Source organism: Nasonia vitripennis, assembly GCF_009193385.2.
Source record: "Nasonia vitripennis strain AsymCx chromosome 5 unlocalized genomic scaffold, Nvit_psr_1.1 chr5_random0007, whole genome shotgun sequence".
NCBI classification, from domain to species: Eukaryota; Metazoa; Arthropoda; class Insecta; order Hymenoptera; family Pteromalidae; genus Nasonia; species Nasonia vitripennis.
Window position 1 is genome coordinate 493,362 of NW_022279658.1, and position 21,501 is coordinate 514,862.

Consider the following 21,501-nt stretch of genomic DNA (forward strand, 5'->3'; position numbering starts at 1 on the left):
ATTATGTTTTTAAAAAATATTTATTTTCAAAAATGATTAACAATTTATAGATTATCAAAAACTTTAAATTTGTAAGATATACAATGTAAATGTTATAAAAATAAATTAGATGTTCAAATAACGAAAGATGATAGTTACATGATTATTGAAAGAGGAAGCCAAATTGAATTGATTGGTGATTTACAAGAGAAAGTTATTACAAATAATTTAATCGTTTTATATACACACACACACACATATATATATATATATATATATATATATATATATATATATATATATATATATAGACATTTTAATATTATACGAATATTATTATATTATTTTTTAGATAATAGTTATCTTCTAAATAATCTTTCGATCATATAAAATTATTGAGTGAAAAAATGGAACTAGAAGATCTGATTATTGGTTTTGAAATTTTTATCATAAAGGTAACATTTTTAAATCATCTATTATAAAATATTTTGGTTATTAAGTAAAAAAATGAATTTCTATTTGAATACCAAATTGATTTATTTACATTAATTTCAGAATATAACAGACAATAAAAACGAGAGTTATAATATGATTTCAAGATTAAATTCCAAAAAAAATCTACTATCTAAATTGACTATCTACAGATGAACTGTCCTTTTTTAATTATTTACTATACTTTTATATAAATAAATATTTACATTTTTTATACTCAATTTATTATTTATCAATACAATATAATAAAAACCAAAATTTGGGGGTTGGCGAGCGGAGCGAGCAGGGGGTACCCCCCTAGTATATATATATATATATATATATATATATATATATATATATATATATATATATATATATATATATATATATTTATTTATTTATTAAACCAAGATGATAGCTTACATAATATACCTTAAGAATACGCATACCTGCAAGCCTTGTAGAGGTAAACTAAGTTACCTGTGTACAAGCTTGGTATATAACAGAAGAATAAAAGACTTAAAACTAGTACTTAAGACTAAAGATAGTTACATTATCAAAATCATTTCAACAACAATAAACACTCATTACATTTTCTTTTCTTAGAATTAAACAAATTTAACAATTTAAAACTATCTGGAAAACTAAGTATTGGTTTTGATCCAATACTTAATTTTACGTTTTGCCGCGGTTTTGCTTATATCTAATTCCTTGAGCTCATTTGGTAGTGCATTGTAAATTATAATAGCATTATTATAACTATTTTTATCACTGACTCGTTTTTTGCTCTTAGGTATAATGAAACTTTTCTTTCGAGTAATACTTGTAGACATTTGGAATTGAGTTTTGAGATCTTGATAATGGATTTTAAGGGATTCGAAATTAAATACTTGCTCTAGGTTTAATGGACTATCTTGTATAATAAAAGTATTTTTGTTGATAATCTTGAGAATTTTACTCTGTAAACTTTGTAATAAATCACGGTTATTTCTATATGCACCACCCCAGGCTACTATTCCATAGCTAATTATGCTGTGGAAGAAAGCATAATATATCATTCTTAAATTTTCTATTGACATAGTGTGTGATAGTTTGTGAAAAATATAGACTAGATACTTTGTCTTTTTTAATATATATATTGGATGTGTTTATCCCATTTCAGATTGTAGTCAATGACAATTCTCAAGTTTTTGTAATACTCAACTCTAGCTATCTTTCTATTTTGAATTCTGTCATCAATAAGTTTCGGTACACTATCGCAATAGCTTCCAAATGTCATACAAATTGTTTTATCCACATTCAAAGATAACTTATTTACCGCTAACCATTTGTATATCACAGTAAGAAATTCATTCATACTTTTTTGCGCCTCTATCCATGTATTGCCTGTTGCTATAATTGCAGTATCATCTGCGTACGATAGAATTGATTCTAGTGGAATCTCCATTAGCATATCATTTATATATATATATATATATATATATATATATATATATATATATATATATATATATATATATATATATATATATATATATATATATATATATATATATATATATATATAATAAATAGAAGTGGACCCATTATCGTACCCTGTGGAACACCCATACTTATTAGTAAACTATCACTTTCTACACCGTCAATTTTAACAGTTTGATATCTGTTATTCAAATAGCTTCTAAGGAGATCCAATGCCTGACCTCTAATACCAATACAATACAGTTTATTTAATAACAACTTGTGGTCAACTGTATCAAAAGCTTTAGCCAAGTCGAGAAAAGTGACTATTGTTGGTATCGTTTTATCTACATTATTGTACAAAATTTGTGTGATATAGTTTAAAGCATTTTTTGAGCCAATATTTTTCATAAAACCAAATTGGTGTTTTGATATTATGTTATTTTTTTGGATAAAATCATATAGCCTGTTAAAGATTATTCTTTCAAAAATTTTAGCAACATTGGATATAAGTGAGATGGGCCTATAATTGGTAATGTTGTTTTTCCCCTGATTTATATATCGGAATGATTTCGGCTTTTTTAGTGCATCGGGCCATATAGCTTTTTCAATGCACAAATTAAAAATATGCGTTAATGGTACCGCAATATAATTACTAATCACTTTCAAGGACTTAGCTTTTATTTTGTCCACACCACCATCTTTTATTTTCAATGTATTGATTATGTTTTTTACTTCATTTATATTTGTGGGTTTTAGAAAGATCGAGTTAGCATTATTATCCAGTAGTCTGTTTTCAGCATTATATTGGGTTGCACGATACCATTACTCAATTTTTGGCCGATCTCACAAAAAAACTTATTCATGTTACTCGCTATCTCAACTTTCTCTGTAACTTTAATATCGTTTATCTTTATACAACTTATGGTTTCATTCGATTTTTTTTGCCCAGTTTATTGTTTATGATTTCCCATAGTTTTTTGGGGTTATTTGCATTTTTTTCGACTATTTTTTTATCATATCTAATTTTGGCGTCTTCGATAACTTTCTCTAAAATTTTGCAATAGGTCTTGTATTCAGTTTTAAGTTGCTCATTATTTATATCCAACTTCCATAAGTTATACAAAAATTCTTTGGTTCCGCACGATTTAATTATCGCATCAGTGATCCAATTTTTCCTTCCCACCTGTCTAATCCTTTTTTGATTCATTTTGGATAACTCGATACATTGTTTAATCTCAGACAACAACTTATCTGTTGCTAAATTAGGATCCTGCATTGTGATAATTTCATTCCAGTTTCTTGTTTCAGCACTATTTTTTAATTTTTTATAATTTAAAACTATTGTTGGTTTGTTATGTACTATTTTCATTTTATTGAGAGCTATAAATATAGGGTAATGGTCTGTTATTGATAGTTTGAGTTTAGAAGTAATTGTATGTATGTTATCAGTTTTTATGAAAATATTATCAATGCAGGATCCCTTAGCAATGCCCACAGGTGGCCTTGTAATTCCAACAAATCCAGGAATATATCCTTTATCGAAAAAATTACACAGGAATTCTTGGCCCAAATGATCGCAATCCAATAAATCAATATTGAAATCTCCTATTACTAAATGATTTTTAATGTTCCTTTTTTTTATCAAATATTTATTTAAATCTAAAATAAACTCAGTCTTAGGTATGCCATGAGATCTGTATATGGATGAGATTTCAATATTGCTATTATTACTTAAGTTAATTTTCGTATTTACAATTCTAATCCTACCCTGTTGAACAATTTCTGGTGCTCTGAACCAAGTTTCTATTTACGAATACTATAACTCCGTCATTATAGTATTCGTAAATATATATATATATATATATATATATATATATATATATATATATATATATATATATATATAGGGTATAGTATTCGTAAATGTATGTATGTATGTATATATATATATATATATATATATATATATATATATATATATATATACACAGGGTGACCCAATTTAAACGGGCACCGGTGATAAGAAAATTAAAGAAACATTAAAAATCCTTTCTTCGATTTTAAGTTGACTATCTGGTTTAAAACGCAAAATTTTACGCGCTTTCAGAATCCGGAGTCGAAAATATGGGTACTCTATGTAAAAAAAAAAAAATTTTAATCTTGAAATGACCTTTGAGAGCAGGTTTAATTTGAGGTCACCGTTACGCAACACCTCTATATCGTACAACTTGTATCTACGATTTTTTCGATTCTGGCGTTGCCAGAGGAATTACGCAGGTGGATCTTGTTGAACTGGCTGCATGACTTCGAGATGACCTTCGCTACCCAAAACAAAAATACCACTCCAAACGTAAAATTTCCAGCTCTTTCCATTCCCGCAATAAAAAGATAGGGTTTCTATTTTAAAAATAAAAGTTGACCTTGATATGACTTTGAAAATCAAGCTCAAGCTCAAATACAAGGACACAGGACTTCGCTCGTGATCTCGTGTGCTGTGCTGTGTCCAGCGGATCATATTATATCTTCTGTGTGAGTGCGACGCGTAGTCCGGGTTTCCTGATCTCCCTGCTTAGCAGTCCGGCAACGTCTAGTCCTGCAGTCTGTCCGGGATCAGGAGCGTCGGCGACGAGAACGAGAAGGTTTGTGTGACGCGCAGGACTGTGATTGTGTGCATCAGAGTGTATATCACCCGCGCGAGGGTGATCCGGCGCGCGCGACCTTCACGGCGATATACGCGCGCGAGCGATTATTCCAGCGTCGCGGCGAGTCGCAAAGTTGTTGGCGACTCGCGTATTATTATTGTTTATTTATATTTGTAAACTTACGGTTTTGACGCGCTAGTGGAATATAACTTAGTTTTATTATTTTACGTGCTTTTTCGTAATTTCTAAACCTCGCTCGTTTACTTCCGATTCCTGTTCCTTCCTGTGAATACCGCCGCCTCCGCGGTACGCGGACGTTTATTTATTAGTATCTAACGCAGTTGAGCATCAAAATGTAAGGAACATGGCAAATTACGTAGTAAGTATCTTGAGAGTTGTTTGTAATTGATCAATATATTACTTAAGTTTAAATTATCAATCATTCGACTCAGCCCTCAATTGAACATAATGATTTTTTGTTTGCCGCATTATAAATAAAATAATATGATTGTAAACTTGACTTTTTTTAATGGATCTCAGTTGTTTTTCAATCTGTAATTTCACTGTAAAAAAATTATTGACATGCATGAGAAGTTTTTTCTAGAGATTTCATGTCTTTTTGAAAGAACTTATTGAAGTACCTTCAATTTGTTCTAAAAATGAAATACATGATGATGAGGTTCAGGTAGTGCATACTGAGATTTTTATTACGGGAATATCGATATCTCTCGTGTATGGTATCCAGGTGCATGCGGTCACCGATGATAGGGTCTTGGTGATACGCTCCATAGCTTTTGGTGTCTAGAATCAGTTTTTACACTTAAATAATGAAAGCTACGAAACGCACTATCTTAATTGCGTCATTGTCGACCGCATGAACCTGGACAGTAAACATAACTGATTTGAACATTTTGCACCAAGAGAAGTACGGTGCGTACTGCTTGACTTCGTTATTGATCACCCTAAACCGCATTCATGGCTAATATTGGCACGCGGATAAAAAAATCTGCAGCGCGCAATATATTTCGACAGCCAAGTCATCGAAGAACCTCGTTAGTCTTGGTTCCAAGTTGAAAAAATTATATATTAATATATTTCGACAGCCAAGTCATCGATGAACCTCGTTAGTCTTGGTTCCAAGTTGAAAAAATTATATATTAAGTTTTATCAATTTTTATATTATAATTATTCGTTCAACAAGATTGGTAAGAATAATACAACTTACCGACTACATTTCCTTGACAATCTATCTCTAAATTTTTTTATCATTTTATGGTTACTCTCTTGTGCCTATTTACTGAGCATTGGCAATGGTAACTCTTTCATAATAGAGTGAGCATGTAATAATATAACATGCATTGATAGCGACATATAATACCAATAGTACAGTCGTACAAATTCTTTAGCTGTATCAATGGAATATGCATGAAACGCTTCAATATTTACCACATACCCAGAAGATATTACAGCTAAAATCACTTTTAGCCAATTCAATAATGCCTTGTCAAAAAAAAATGAAAATAATAAGAATTTTATAGAAGGGGACAACGTGTAGGTCTAGGAACAGATATACCTGACGCGGCAGAGGTGTATATATAAAGCTTGTTACACAATGGTTTATTCTGAACAACAATAATCGTTATTCTGCAACCCCCTGGATGGATCAGACTTGGTCTGATTACAAGTTTCCCCGTAATAAATCAACTTCGACTCGAGACGTGATGTTATTCGATGATTAACGGACTCACAAAAACTAAACACGATAATAACCGAATATTGGCTTGACGACCAGATAACGAACTTTTATCTAGAAATCAACAAACACGATGTAACAAACCGCGCATCTGTGACTCTAATATTCGTATTCGACTCGACAAAAATGGCGTCGTCGTCGCGATCAAAGGACGCGGCGTCCGTCAAGATGGCGTTTTCCTTTTCGATTCACCAGTGGAATTTGGCTGGTAATCGTACGCTCGTTGCCACTTTGTCGCCGTGCAACTCTTTGCTGAAATGCACGAAAAATCGTAGAACGTCGCGAAAACCACCGCAATACGGAATGTTTCTGTGGCGAGACAAACAGCGGTTATTCGTAAGGCGATGACGCGATTACGACTCGCGGAAGGAATAATGTTACAGCCGCTTCGATCACGGTTTGATCGGCGACGACGCCACGCAGGTATTATTTGGGAAACTCGTGTTGTCGGATCTTAAAGATCAACGGCGGCTCGACCTAAGGTTTCTCCTAAATGCTGGATCTTTTGATCAACAGCGGCTCGATAATTCTTCTTGTTAAAAGCTGGATCACTTGACGATCAACAGCGGCGCTACGCAACACCCAGATGATTGCTGGATCCCTTAGCGATTCTACAGCGGCTCAACGTAATACACCGGCAACTTCTGGATCGCTTAGCTATCGACAGAGGCTCAAACAATTTTATCACAATGGCGGGATCCGATTGGATCGACCGCGTCTCAAACGCACCGAAACGAGTATTCACTCGTTCTCGACACACTTAGTTTCGTGTCGCGTCGTGTCCCTCAACAAATACATGTAGCCGTACAATAATTAATGGCACTCGTACCGATTATGCAACGACTTACTTATTCGTCTTCTTCGAAACTCCAACTTCCTTCTACTACCTCTGCTACTTCTCTCTCTCTCTCTCTCTCTCTCTCTCTCTCTCTCTCTCTCTCTCTCTCTCTCTCTCTCTCTCTCTCTCTGAATCTCGTGAAGAAGTGTTCATTGTTGCGCGATACGTCTGCTCGGGTCAGCCGTTGAGACAATTCTGAACGAGAAGGAAGTCTCGTTCATTCTAGAAGTCCTGCGCGTTCCCGTAAACTCGAATCCGCGCCCTCTATATTAATTGCCGGCGGTGCGACACCGCTGGCGTCAGCCGCACGGACGCTCTTCTGTCAGCGTCTAACGAGCGAGAGAGTGATACCGCGAACACGTCAGATTGCCCTGACGCGTCATCTGGCGCTATATTCAAATTTAAGTCACCGTGTAGTTACGGTGCACGGGACTCCCACTAGAGCACAGGACTGCGCCAGTCCGGTGGCATGGCTCGGCTAGTGGTGCGCGCTAGTGGCGTACGCGCGCTCTCCCCACTAGTCGCGTCGACTCCGCGACGGCATGCGGCTTCGCACGCGAGCCCACCCCCCCTCTCTCTCTCTCTCTCTCTCTCTTGGTTGTTCTCGCTCCCTCTCGCGCTCGCCCCGCCAAGCTACCGCGGCGCGCTCACATATGCGCGGTGGCGATGCGCACGCGTTACTCCGCCTCGTGTTGTGTTCCGCGCTTGTCCCAATTTCGCTCCCTCGTTTCGCGGCGCGACTCCTGGTGCGAACAGGAGCAGGTGCGTGTCGGTTGCGTCGGTACAGCGGTACCCGACAACACCTGGAGGACCGCGGCAGTGCTACCGTGAGGGCATAGTAACCTGCCGAGACTGCAGGGGAGCCACCGTTGCTCCATGCGGCTAGCAGGTGAGGTTAGCTTCCTCGGCGCGACGACAATCAATGTTATTGTTCCTCTGTTGCTTGAATAAATGCAGCAGGGAACAACATTGATTGAGCAACAGATGGGTGCTCGTGTACACGTGTAGTCGAACAGGCTACATGTCGCAAGAATAATAAGTTTGAAATACGAAATATAGAAATAACTTACGCACAAATACTTATACACAAATAAATACCTGTGGCATTACCAACAACATGAATATTATTACAAAATTTTCGAGCTGTGTTTCCGTTATTGGTATTTCCAGCTCCATAAGTTGGTATACCAACCAGTATACCTAATTCTGCGCATTTTTGAATTGCTTGCTTACGTTCAATTATTGTGGTATTTATTTCGCGGGAGATTTTAATTAAAATTTCTGACAAAAATATGGGAAAAACTGATCCAATGATAAATAACATTTTTAAGACGATCATCAATCTTTGACGTTATGTTACACATAAGTGCATGCTTTTTGAGATTTGTAAAGTTAACGAAAATGCATTAAAATAGAAAGCTACACATGTGTGTAATTAAATTCTAATTAGAAGTTTATCTCTTAATAAGACGATTAAGCAAAAATTGGGTTAATTCTACTAGTGACATGCATTTTCTATTTTTCTTATTACAAAACAAAAGAATAAAACATTATTATGCATAATAGAAATAAAGAAAACAAAACTAGCGAAAGAAAGAATAAACTTATAGCAAAAGCCGATTTATGCTAATTAAGAAATAATACTAAAGAAGAACTAATGTGTATAACTGTACAATTTCGATGTTTAATCGTTTAAAAATGCATCCAATTTCTAAAGATAGCTTATTGGAGTAAATAAGACTATACAAACTTAATAAATTGCATTCATTATTCACTAAACTTGAATTGACAAAAATCTCTGATAAAAAAAATACTTTCCATATTTCAAAGTCATGCGATAAGAAATGTGAAGAACTGCTTCCATAAATCGAATATTAGCATGTAATACAGAAAAGCCGTAGGTCAAAAAGTATTCATTAATATTTCTCCTAATCATATTATCGATTTGATTAAACGTCGATATAGTCGCATTGCATACAAAACATCTTTGGCTAGAAGAATCATTAAGCGCATTACAAACCTTAATACGATGTAGAAAATTTTGTAAGATGAAGATTTTATATATTTATAAATATTTCAACAACCTTTCCGTCAATCATTGTAAGCAACATGTCGAAACTGACTTTAAAATTAGCAACCGAAACATTTTCCAATTTTTCTATCTGCTCTCTTATACCTTGATCTTCAGATTTTAATTTGTCGACACAACCGTATTGAAGAGGTTACTGGATTTTGCCAATAAATTTTATTTGTTATTTTGTCGACCAATTGAAGCGGGACAAGTGAAAAACAAACAATATTGGTGAAATCTTTGCTAATATCATTTGATTTTTGACGAAAAGGATTATCATTTGTTCCATCGAAACCATATTTGACTATTAATGTCAACGCGATTATTTTTTCATCATTAGACTTCAAATTCAGGAATTCAAATAAACGATTAGTCTTATGATTTAAAAGCTGCTATAGCTCGCATTTCAATTCATTGATAATCATATCATCCGGATATGCTTTCCGTTTTGCAGTAGTTACCTACAAATGGATATTTTAATACGCTAGATTTCGAACTGCGTGCGTTGCGCGTCCTAAGCTATACTGTAAAAAATCCGATCTTAGATTTACCGTACTGAAACTTGGAAAATTTGCATACCAGTCTCGGTGTAGTATATTTACAACAACTCTTTGTAAATACACTGCACTAAACAGTGCTAATAAGCTAACAGTATATTTTCTAATAGTGTGCTTAAATTTACTATATTGAGACTAGTATGAAAATTTTCCAATACTCAGTGGAGTAAATCTACGAAAGATTTTTTAAAGTGTAGAAAATAGACGCAATTTTAGACGCATGCACACTACATGAGCCAATCACAGAGCACCTATCCTGGCTTCACAATATCCGATTATGGATTTTTTATACGGAATAATTTCTGCCGTACATATTTTTCAAAAAGAATAGTACAGAAAATAAGGTTCATCGGCACAACAAGGAAAGAAAAACTGCTACAAAGATAAAACTTGTTAGTATATTATAAAACGAATTTGAGCCCTACTGTGTATTTTTATTAAGTACGCACAAGGCTGGTGCACACATCACTTAGATAGGACACAAATTAGCAAAATATTAAGTTATAATGTAGTATTTGTAACAACCAAAACATGCCTTATTTTTGAATTTATTATGCAATTAAGTAAAACATTTAATGCGTAAAGTTAATTTCATCTTACCTTAGAAAAGTGCTAATAATAAAAACAATTACCTCAGAATACCGGGGATATAAATAATGACCTTTGCTGAAGACTATTAATTTAGGAGAGAAAGCTGAAATAAATGAAGAAATTAAAATGTTTGATGCGGCGGCGGGCGGGATCGAACCTGGGATCTTCGGTACACTAACTATTTACCTCAGAGAACAGTTAGTTCCAAAATCTCAGATCTGATATATTTCTAACTACCTAAACATACAAACACAACTAATTATTAATGATAAATTTTAGCTTTATGGAAATAATCATATAATAAATTTAAACTGAAGATATAAAGATACAGTACGCATACGCGCTTATACGTACACGCTGGCGAGCATGCACGTGTTTATACGACCAAAAATTTTGTTATACTGCCCTAACCTCAAAATCTATTACGTCAAAAATCCGCAAGGACGGTCATTACTCGCCGTCACGAAGATCTTTTTTTCATTTCCAATAATATTTGCTAACATACCTACAGAATAATGAAACAAACCTTACATACATTTTTACTATACTAGATAGCAAAAAGTATATTCACAATTTTTACTATACTGCATAGCAATTTTTGATACAGTGAGTATCATAAATTGGGGAATGTATAGTAATTTTTTAGTATAAGTATAGTAAATAAGCTTAGAAGTCGAGTATGTCACCTCATTCGTGAGAAGTATAGTAATGTTTACGGGAATATTTCTCTTCGTGTACCCAGGTAGAAAATCACCCATTTAAAATAGCCGTAAAGGCAAAAACTGGCCAAGTAAAATGTGAAAAAACTGTACATTTTAAATTTCCTAAAAATAATGATATCTTGGACATTTTTTATGGCTGAGAATTATATTTCATTAAAATATCAATAAATCAATTAATTTTTCGGATGTAAAATACAAAATTATTATTATTTAGGCAAAAGCTGAATAATTTGAATAATTCAAACATATGGTCAAGCTCGTAGGGCTTGTGTGGAACAACGTCTGCGTGGCTCAGTCAGCTGAGGCGCGCGGCCGTATTTATTTGACCTCGTGCAGGGTTTGGGTTCAAGTCTTCGGTCAGACAGAATTTTTTCTGATGCAAAAAATTATTCTATACTTTCCTTTAAATTAAAAACTCGAATCCAAGCCTGGTAGATACCATTTTCCAATTCTAACCTCAAACTGTGATAAACACGTGTTAACCAGCTGTGTTACTCGACCAACTATAATTGGCAGTTTGTACTTAAGAACAAGGTAAGCAGATTGAATCCACGAACTGTCCATTAAGTTAAAAAAAAGCGTTAAATTCTGCCTAAGAAATGGCAAAGAAAACTACCTAGTTCTTAGATTCTATTCCAAGAACTGGCCATTTAATGGATTAATGATTCTACCAGGGTAATTAAATTTTTTATTTTGTTGCGTCAGATAATTTTTGACTGGATATTTCTATAACCGAAGAAGCATTTTTCCTTCTTTGAATTACTTTAGAGGCCAGTGAATATTCCACTTGTGGTCAACCGACTGATTTATTTTTGCATCCTTAAAATTTATAACATTTTTATAAATACATAAATAAACAATATTTATAACGTGTGAATCAGATGAGAAGTCGCTACTAATAAATTTTGTACCATACGTTTTCATAGAAATTTCGAATTTTTATGACCAATATTAGAGATAAATTAAATAAAAATTCTAATTAAAGTATGTGCCTTCGCGTGTGTGGCTGTATACATGTATGTCTTCGTGTTTTGTCTTAGACCTCGTCATCAGCCACCCTGTACACCTAGACGCCATCCTTATATGACTTATTTACCTAGACACCAAAAACCATGGAGCTCTCCACCTAGATCTTGTCATCGGCCATCCTGTACACCTAGACGCCGTCCTCATATGACTTATTTAATAAGACACCAAAGACTACGGAACGCTTTACCTAGACCTTGTCATTGGCAGATATTAGTAGAGAGATTGCCGATAAGCATGGGCGAAAGCGTGCCGTGTGATATGCAGTCGTAAGCTAGCGCCGCCCTGCGGTTTTCGCTCCGAACTATACGGATCTAGAAGCAGCGGAGGAGAAGTAGGGGCGGCCGTACGCAACTAGCTTCCCCACCAGTAGCAGCGGCGAAGAGGGAAGTAGAGAGTACACAATCACATCGCGGCGCGGCAGAGCATAGAGGAGAAATAACATAAGCGGCGGTAACTGTCAAGGATTCGGGCTTACACGGTGAATATGATTCATAAACAATGATATATTTATAAACAATCACCGATAAACTCTATTACAGACTAAACTCTAAGCCCTTAATGTCAGTGGCCATGATCGTCTTTATGAAATCAACCCTCATAATTAAAAACTTTAATTTTTTAGACGGATTATGGTTAAACCGACACAAACACTTTAAGCTTAAGCTTAAACAAAGCTAAATTAAACTAACAAGCCACCCCAGTCTCCCGATAAACATATGCTACTTTCAGTTTTTCTCCATCAACGATGATTGTGGCGGCGCGGTCTACGTTGTTGCTTGGTATTCTTATGCACTCGGGTTCGAGTCCGAGTCTCAGCAAATCTTTTTTTTTCTACTTGCTGATAAAATATACAGTATACAATAATAACGCAATATGCCATTCTGCTTCTGCAATTATATTTCAATTTAGGTAAGTATACGGTGGGCCTGCAATAAATATAGGTATAATTTACTTCTTAATCGTTTATGAAAAAAAATTATACAATGAAACTTCTTGAATTTTAGGAATACAAATTAATAATTTTTTTTTTAATATCAATGTAATTAATAAAACGTTATCGTACTAATAAGATAATTTAAATTTATTTAAAATTGTATTTTTTCTTTACATAAAAAACTATAAATAATGGTAGTTATACATTGCAGGTCCCCTCTGTACCGTATACATACCTGAATTGAAATATAATTGCAGAAGTAGAATGGCATATTGCGTTATTATTGTATACTATATATTTTATCAGCGAGTAGAAATAAAAAGATTTGCTGAGACTTGGACTCGAACCCGAGTGCATAAGAATGCGAAGCAACAACGTAGACCGCGCCGCCACGATCGTCGTTGGCATATGAAAACTGAAAGTAGCATATGTTTATCGGGAGGCTGGGGTGGATGATTAGTTTAATTTAGCTTTGTTTAAGCTTAAGCTTAACTTGTTTGTGTGGGTTTAACCATAATCCCTCTAAAAAATTAAAGTTTTCAAAAGTTTTAGATTCTAATTTTTTTACACTTATGTTGTTGTTTAAACATTCTCTTTAGTCCAATAATATGCCCGAATAGTTATTTGGTGTTGGTTGAAACTACCGCGAGGTGTGGATGAGCAAATTCGACAGTCGCCGTTTGTCACTTTTCCTCCGCCGCGTCAGGCGCGGTGGACCTAAGAATATATAGCGCCTCTCCCTTCTCCTCCACTGCCGCTGGATGCGTATACTTCCTCTACGCTCCTTTTCTAGATGCGTATAGTTCGATCGCAGGCCGCAAGTGGCGTCATGATCGAATTCGCCACGCATTTTTAACACGGCATCGGCAATCTCTCCTCTAATCTCTATCATTGGCCACCCTGTACACCTAGACACTGCTCTCGAATGATTTTTATACCCAGACACCAAATGCCATGAGGCGCACCACCTAGACGTTGTCATCGGCCACCCTGTACCTCTAGACACCTTCCTTGAATGATTTTTACACTTCACCTACATATCGTCATCGGCTACTCTGGCTACCGCTACCGCGCCACTTGATATTAAATAAAAAAAAAATCATATCCGTAGTTCTGCTGGTCGGTATATGTGTGATCACCTCAGTAATCCCACTGGCCTGTATAAGTATGTGGAAAAGCAAAATGTGCGGTTAAATTCACGGTCTTAACACTAGCCGTGTGCGGCCAGAAAGAACCCTAAACGGATTTTCGCATTTTTGTTGAGACATGCTTGTTTATTGTGAAAAAAGCTGCTTTCTTGGCAATATATCGATTGGAAACATAGTTATGCATACAAATATGATTTTACGCCAAAAACATTTAGATACAATAATGTAAATATTTGTATTTGTTGAATTGAAAATTTGGAAACTTAATATAGAAGCAAATAGTGTCGCGGTCGCCGCAGGCTTTTCAAACTCGCCTTCGTGGTGCTACGGCGCCACTTGATGAATTGATATGGCTTACTTATTTGATATTTTTCATTCACATAATTATTATTATAAGAATTTATAATTATATATAATCAACAAATAATTACCAGTATCCATGTTTGAATTGCTATTAGATTTAGTGAGTGTAAACTGTATATCATTTTCCAACCAAATTGCAAATTTTGTTCCAAATTCTTCGTAATTTTTGTTATTTTTTTTAGCTGATCAAACCTTCTTACAAAATTATTAAAGAAGCTCTGTCGAAGCTTGTTCTTAACTTCACTTAAAATTTTTGCATCACCGTTCAAAACAAAACATTGCACTATATATTTAACTACTGCTTCTTTCTGACCTTCAAACTTTAATTTTTTAATAGTTTTCATAACGCAAAAAATATCCTTATGTTTAATGCTACATGAAAAATGAATATTCATTATGAGAAACTTAAAATTCCATTCTATAGAGGTTTCACCAAAGAAAACTAATTTACAAATAGGGGAGCAGATAATTCTGTTTTTATTTTGAGCTAGAATATATATTTGTTACGCTCATTCAAAACAATACCCAGAACATAAGAGAATGCGCGAAGGAATTTTCTTCAGAAATGTAATATTTCAAACTGTAATATTGATACATACAGACATTCATACATATGTGTGTTAGTGTGCGTGCATCTATAGATGTATCTATACTACTATGTAAAATATTGATTGCCCTTCAGGAAAAACTAAGAAAAACTCACTATCTTCCGCGTATTATTTTCTATGAGCTCAAAGTAAATGTACAAATTAACGAGCTGGAAACAAAGTCCAAATATTTAGGCTCACTAAGTTGTAACATAAGAATTAAATTTTACAAATTTACAATCTAATTATAAACAAATAAATTATAACATAAAAAAATGTTATGCAATATTAATTTTTTTATATGTATGAAACAACATGTAATTTTAATAATAATAATTATTCATAAACACTAAAATGGTTTTTTATTTGATAAATTCAATAAGAATGTTTATTTATATGTATTTGTGAATTTTAATTTTTTTGCTCCCTCCTATAGGAAGGTTTGTAATAGTAAAATTTTGAGTTTCGTCAAAACTTCTAGAAAATACTTTTTGGTGTATTAGCAGTTAAAATCATGTGTTTTTAGAAAATGTCCGTATAAATGTGTATTTTTTTCTTCTCTCGGAAAAAGAGGTATAAGGGAAAATCTTAGAAAGACCATAGCATGACCTTGTTTATGAGGTCGTCGAAACAGCATCATCCACAATGTCAGCCGTGTGTCGGATTCCAACCGACTAAACCCATTCCCTCTACGGCCAGGTGAAAAAACACCCAGCCGTAAAAAGGAACGCCCTCTTTGCCTTTATCGACCCTCGGTAAAGGTGCCTAGCTCCATTTTCTATGCCCATAAACCCCGCGGTACCACCGTCAAGCGATGCTTCGCTGGGGGACTGCGCACCATCCATCCTCTGAGGTCAGCATGACCGTTATAATCGACTCAGGAGTTACTCTGATCTGAAAATAACTCTCAAGTTCCTCTCGCTCCTGATGATATCGTGAGCACTCGCAAAAGACGTGCTTACCCTGTTGAAAATATATACCTGGATATCCAGGTGGATTTTCCATGTGGATAATCTATGTGGATTCATGTGAATTCTATATGGATATCCATGTGGATATCCATATGAAATATCCACATGGAATCCACATAAATCCATATGGAATCCACATGAATCTATATAGATTATCCATATGGAAAATCCACCTGGATATCCAGGTATATATTTTCAACAGGGTAACATCCTCTGTTGCATCTGAACATATTGGGCAGTTCGGATGGTCGTCTAGTTCGAACCGATGCAAGTACGCCCGTAAACATTAAAAAACTGCGTGAGGTAGTAGTTAACTTCTCCATGTCTTTTTCCAACCCAGTCTTCTATCCTTGGTATAAGGCGATGAGTCCATCGTCCTTTGCCACTAGTGTCCCATCTTGTTTGCCATTTAGCCATCGTCTTCTTTCTTGCGGCATCCCAGATCTCCTTCTGGCTTTTGTCACTCGATATCTCCTAGCTTCAAATACGTCCTTTCTTTCCAACGCTAAGAGGTTAATGGGTGGCATACCTGCTATAATGCAGGCAGTATCGTCCGATACCGTACGGTAAGCGGACGCCACTCTTAGTGCACTTCGCCTATACACGGTAGTCAACTTTCATGCATACGATCGCATCGCATCTGCCCATATTGGGGCTCCGTATAGCATAATCGATGTGGTTACACTGGCTAAGAGTAACCTTCGCTTCTGATATGGCCCTCCTACATTTTGCATCAATCGCGATAGAGCAGCCCCAACTTTTGCTGCTTTATCCACTAACTATTTCCAGATGCTGTTTAAAACTTAGACTTACATCGATGGTGATGCCCAAGTATTTGATGGTTGGTTGAGAAACGATGTCATGTCTATCCATTGTCAATATGATTTCCTCCATCTCCTTCCCAATAGATATGAGGATAACTTCCGTTTTGTGACTGGCTAGTTCCAGTCCCATCTCTGTTAGCCATTCGTGTATTATACGGGTTGACTCTTCAGCTATGTCTGTTAACTCTTCTTTATGTTTCGCTACTACCACCACTGCTATGTCGTCAGCGAATCCTACGACTGTTGCTCCTTCAGGTAATTGTAGCTTTAGTACCCCGTCATACATGATGTTCCAAGTCGGTGGGCTAAGTACCGACTCTTGGGGAACGCCTTCTGTAACTTTATATGTCTTAGTACCGTCGTCAGTGTCATATAATAAAATTTTGTCCTTTAAGTAGTCGGACATCATCCTTCTTATATATAAAGGCACATCCTGCTTCCGGAGTGCCTCGTGTATATCACTCCATCTAGCCAAATTGAATGCATTTTTGACATCCAATGTAACTATGACGCAATACTTCTTTTTTCCTCCCTTCTATCGCTGTTTGTGCAGTGTCAATCACTAGACTAACTGCGTCTAGGGTTGAACGCTTCTTTCTAAAGCCATATTACTGTTCCGCTAAACCACCTTTTCCTTCTATAAAATGATTCATTCTGACGCAGATAATGCGTTCCAGAATCTTCACTGGGGTATCCAGCATGCAGAGTGGTCTGTATGATGAGGACTCCTCGGGTGGTTTCTTTCCTTTTGGCAGAAGCACTAGTCGTTGTTTTTTTCAGTTTGTGGGAAATGTTCCCTCTTCTAGACATTTATTGTACAAATCTACGAAGACCTCTGGATGAGCATGAATGGCATGCTTTAATGCAATATTCGGAATGCCATTTGGCCCTGCGGCCTTGTTGTTTCCTACCCTTCTGCAGGCGGCTAACAATTCCTCAATCGTGATAGGTGGGATAGCCTCTTCATTTAAACCTCTTTCGATGACAATTGGCTCTTCCAGTTGCCCGAGGAACAGCGTGGTCACTATTCAGTGTAATAGCTCCGGGAATTTCGGAGGGGGCACGTAGCTTCCTTTAATCTTCTTCATTACAATTTTGTATGGTCGACCCCAAGAGTCTTGTTCGACCTCACCTGTAATTCCTTAAGGCACCGTCGTTTGTTTTCGCGGATTCTCTTCTTAAGACTCCTTTTGGCATCCTTAATTTCTTGTCCACGAGTATCTACTATTTCCTGGCCTATACCAGTTTTATAGTATTCCTCTCTCGCCCGTTGTTCTCGTCTCCTGGTCAAGTGGCACTTGCTACGTGCATTCGCAATCTCCTTGTCCTACTAGTATACTGGTGGTCGTCTACTGTATGCCACTCTTCGTGGCATTGCAGCATTACATGCTCGGGTGATGTTTACCGTCACCTACTCCGCCTTCCGTTTTGCTGTTCTAGACAGTTGCATTTCTTCTAGTGCTAACAGGAACATCTCCTTATCATAATCCTTCGTTTTCCAACTAACTCTATTTGTCGTGGTACTCGTGCTGGGTCCCCTTTTTGGTATTTCTACCTTCATTATTATGGCTTGATAATCACTATGTGTGTAGTGTTCACTTACTGTCCATGAATCAACTGAGCCAATAAGGCTGCTACTAACAGACTCGACAATAGACCCTGCGTCTCCTCTTCTAAAGGTGTGCATCCTTGGTTAACTAGGATCAAATCCAGGAGAGCAAATGCTTCCAGGAGTACTCGTCCTCTGTGGTTAGTCTTGATGCTGCCCCACTCCACAGCCCACGCATTAAAGTCGCCTGCAATCAGTATTGGTTTCCTCCCTACTGCGTCTTATATGAACCGATCTAGCAGTTGTTCGAACTGCGCGATTGGAGCGTTAGGTGAAGCGTAGCAGCTGTAAACAGTGACACCTGGTACCTTAGCCCGTATAAATCCTTCTTCACGGATCTCCATTTTTTCACAGAAAGAAACGTTTCCACATGCCCAGATTGCTGCTTTACCCGTAGTGTCCATTTCCCACGATGGTTCGTCTAGATCCTTATATTGTTCGCACACAATAGCTACGTCTAACCCTTTCTCGCGGACGTACTGATTGAGTAGGTCCTGTACTATCTCACAGTGGTTTAGATTTATCTGCGCTATCTTTATTTTCGTTGGTTCTTCAGTACTTTTAATGCAGGTCGGTAGGCTGGGCATGTATAGCTACGGGCTGCATGGTCACTCTTTGATTCTCCACCCTTATCCCGGCAGAGAATGCAACTCAGCGCATTCGTGCAACTTTTCGCTGCATGTCCTTCCGTTCCGCACTTAAAACAGCATTTACTTCTGTTGTACGTCTTTGTACACTATTTTGAGATATGACCAAAACCCAGGCATTTATAGCATCTAAGTGATCGTGTCTCTTGACTAATCTTCCTGATTCTGCAATTAACCCAACCAACTTTAAGCTTTCCCCGTGCGATCGCTTTATTATTTATTTATTTATTTATTCATTCAACGGACAAACTTGTCCTTTTTACACGACCCGAAGGTCTTATACAAAAATTATAAAACCAATGTAAACGCAGAATAAAGAAAGTACGTACAATAATAAAAGACTAAGCAGGATAATGACTAAACTAGTATGTGGTGACCAGCGATCGAAGACTAGCTTTGAACGACATAAGAGAGACAATACTGGTACTCCGTTTCGGTAGGAGATTCCACGCGCGACGCAGACGGGGCAGTGTGGAGAAGAAACCGAAGTTCGAGTGACAAAGGTTCTCCTGGAGAACTCTATGATTACGTAAATTATAATTAAGCTGTCTGAGTGAGAAGAGTCCAACGCCGGAATTACAAATAAGTTTATGCAACAGTTTAAAAGCCAGTAAATCGTCGTGGTACCGATGAACGGAGGCAATGGTCGGAATGTCGTAAGACGATGCAATCGGCGTGTAGTCGTGATCAACAGGTGCCATGGGCTGACCGGATTTAAAAGCTTTTGTGCAATCTGGGCAGGCAGCTGTACGACGGCAGTCTGCGTATTTCCATAAGTTTTCCGAAGAGTCTTCTGCTTGAGACGGACGTCTCCTTTACTACTTCCTTCTCTTTTGGAAACTCTCTACTCAGGGCTTTTAGAATATCCTGCTTAGAGGTAAGTATATCCAGGTCTTTTATTTCAAAGACCACTTCATGCTGAAGCCTCTTGATTGTGGCTTTTTTTACCAGCCCCGCTTTAACCGCTTCTTGAAGTTTTTGCATTTTCACTTCTTTGGTGCATCGTAGCTCCAAAAGAAAATCTCCTGCCACCGTTTTGCTTATCTTATTTACGCTGTTACCAAGCACCGTAATATTAGGGTCCGCTTTTAATTTCTCAAAATATCAGCGTACGGATTTCCGTCAGCAGCTTTTATAACAAGTGCATCAGGATGGTGAGTTTCTCTTGTGGTTTTCTAGTGCCATTTTTGTTCGTGGCATCAGTGCTTTCGCGTATCTCCTCTTCCTTCTCTTTTCTTTCTTTTTCTCCTTTCTGGTAATAACCTCCTGCCAGGATGGGTCTGCCTTTCCTTTCGGAGACACCTGTGATTGGATTTTAGATGCGACTTCCACAAAGGCTACTTCCTTATTTTTCCTCGTTCTTTTAGCGTATTTTTTTTGTCGCTTTTCTACCTGGCTTGGTGACACTGCTTTACGCTTATTTAGCGTTCTTGACGTCACCGCGTTTGATGCTTCTATCGTCTGTGATGCCTTGTCCTCCTTCTGAATATGCTGCTGGTTCGGTGACATTTCCGCTTTTTTTAGCATCAATCCAAGGCTCTCCTTGCTCTTTTCCAGCGTTACTTGTCCTCTTTGAAGCCGCTTAACCTGGATCATAATCGCCGATAGATCGCTTGTAACAGACTTATGAATGTTGGATGCATTTGACACAACATTATCCATAGAGTCCAGCCTGTCTCGGATCTTCTCCCATATGCTTTCTCGTTCTCGCTCAGCATCCCGGATTGTATTCCAGATCTCGAGATGTGTGTTTATCATACCGTAATATTTTTGGAACTACTTCGTCAATACCAATAAAATTTGACATGCATATCTATTTTTGGATTCTAAATTCAGGAAAAACAGTAATTTTTTATTTTCTTAACTATTTTCCTTTTGGCCAGTTTTTGGTTTTTGAAAAACACTATTTTGCGTTTTTTTTTCAATCATCCAATTATTACAAACAATTCAGCTAAAATGCATTTCAAAGAGAATAAAATTGACTACTTTTCCTGGTTTGGTCCTCGGGATCGACTGCTTTGTTCGGCAGATAAAATGAAAAAGGTTATTTTGTTTTTTAATTCATATTTCTGAAACTAAACATCATAACCTCACGAAAAAAATCATATCGATAAGTCATGTGCCAAACTATATCATGAGATGGCAGGCCCAGCCCGGGGGATAAGAGAACAGCAACAGATAACATGCCTGGCGTAGGCAAGTTACCGACCGAGTGGCGCTAGTAGCTACATGTAAATAGTCTACCTAAGCGCTGGTAGATGGCGTGCGCGCAGATAACACAGGAGAGAGGGAGCATCC

General features: G+C 36.7%; 1 protein-coding gene across 7 annotated transcripts in view; it reads right to left on the reverse strand.

The window, feature by feature from the left end:
- Positions 1-21,501, reverse strand: part of LOC107982113 — a 729,835-nt gene that overhangs the window by 479,498 nt on the left and 228,836 nt on the right. The window lies entirely within an intron of this gene.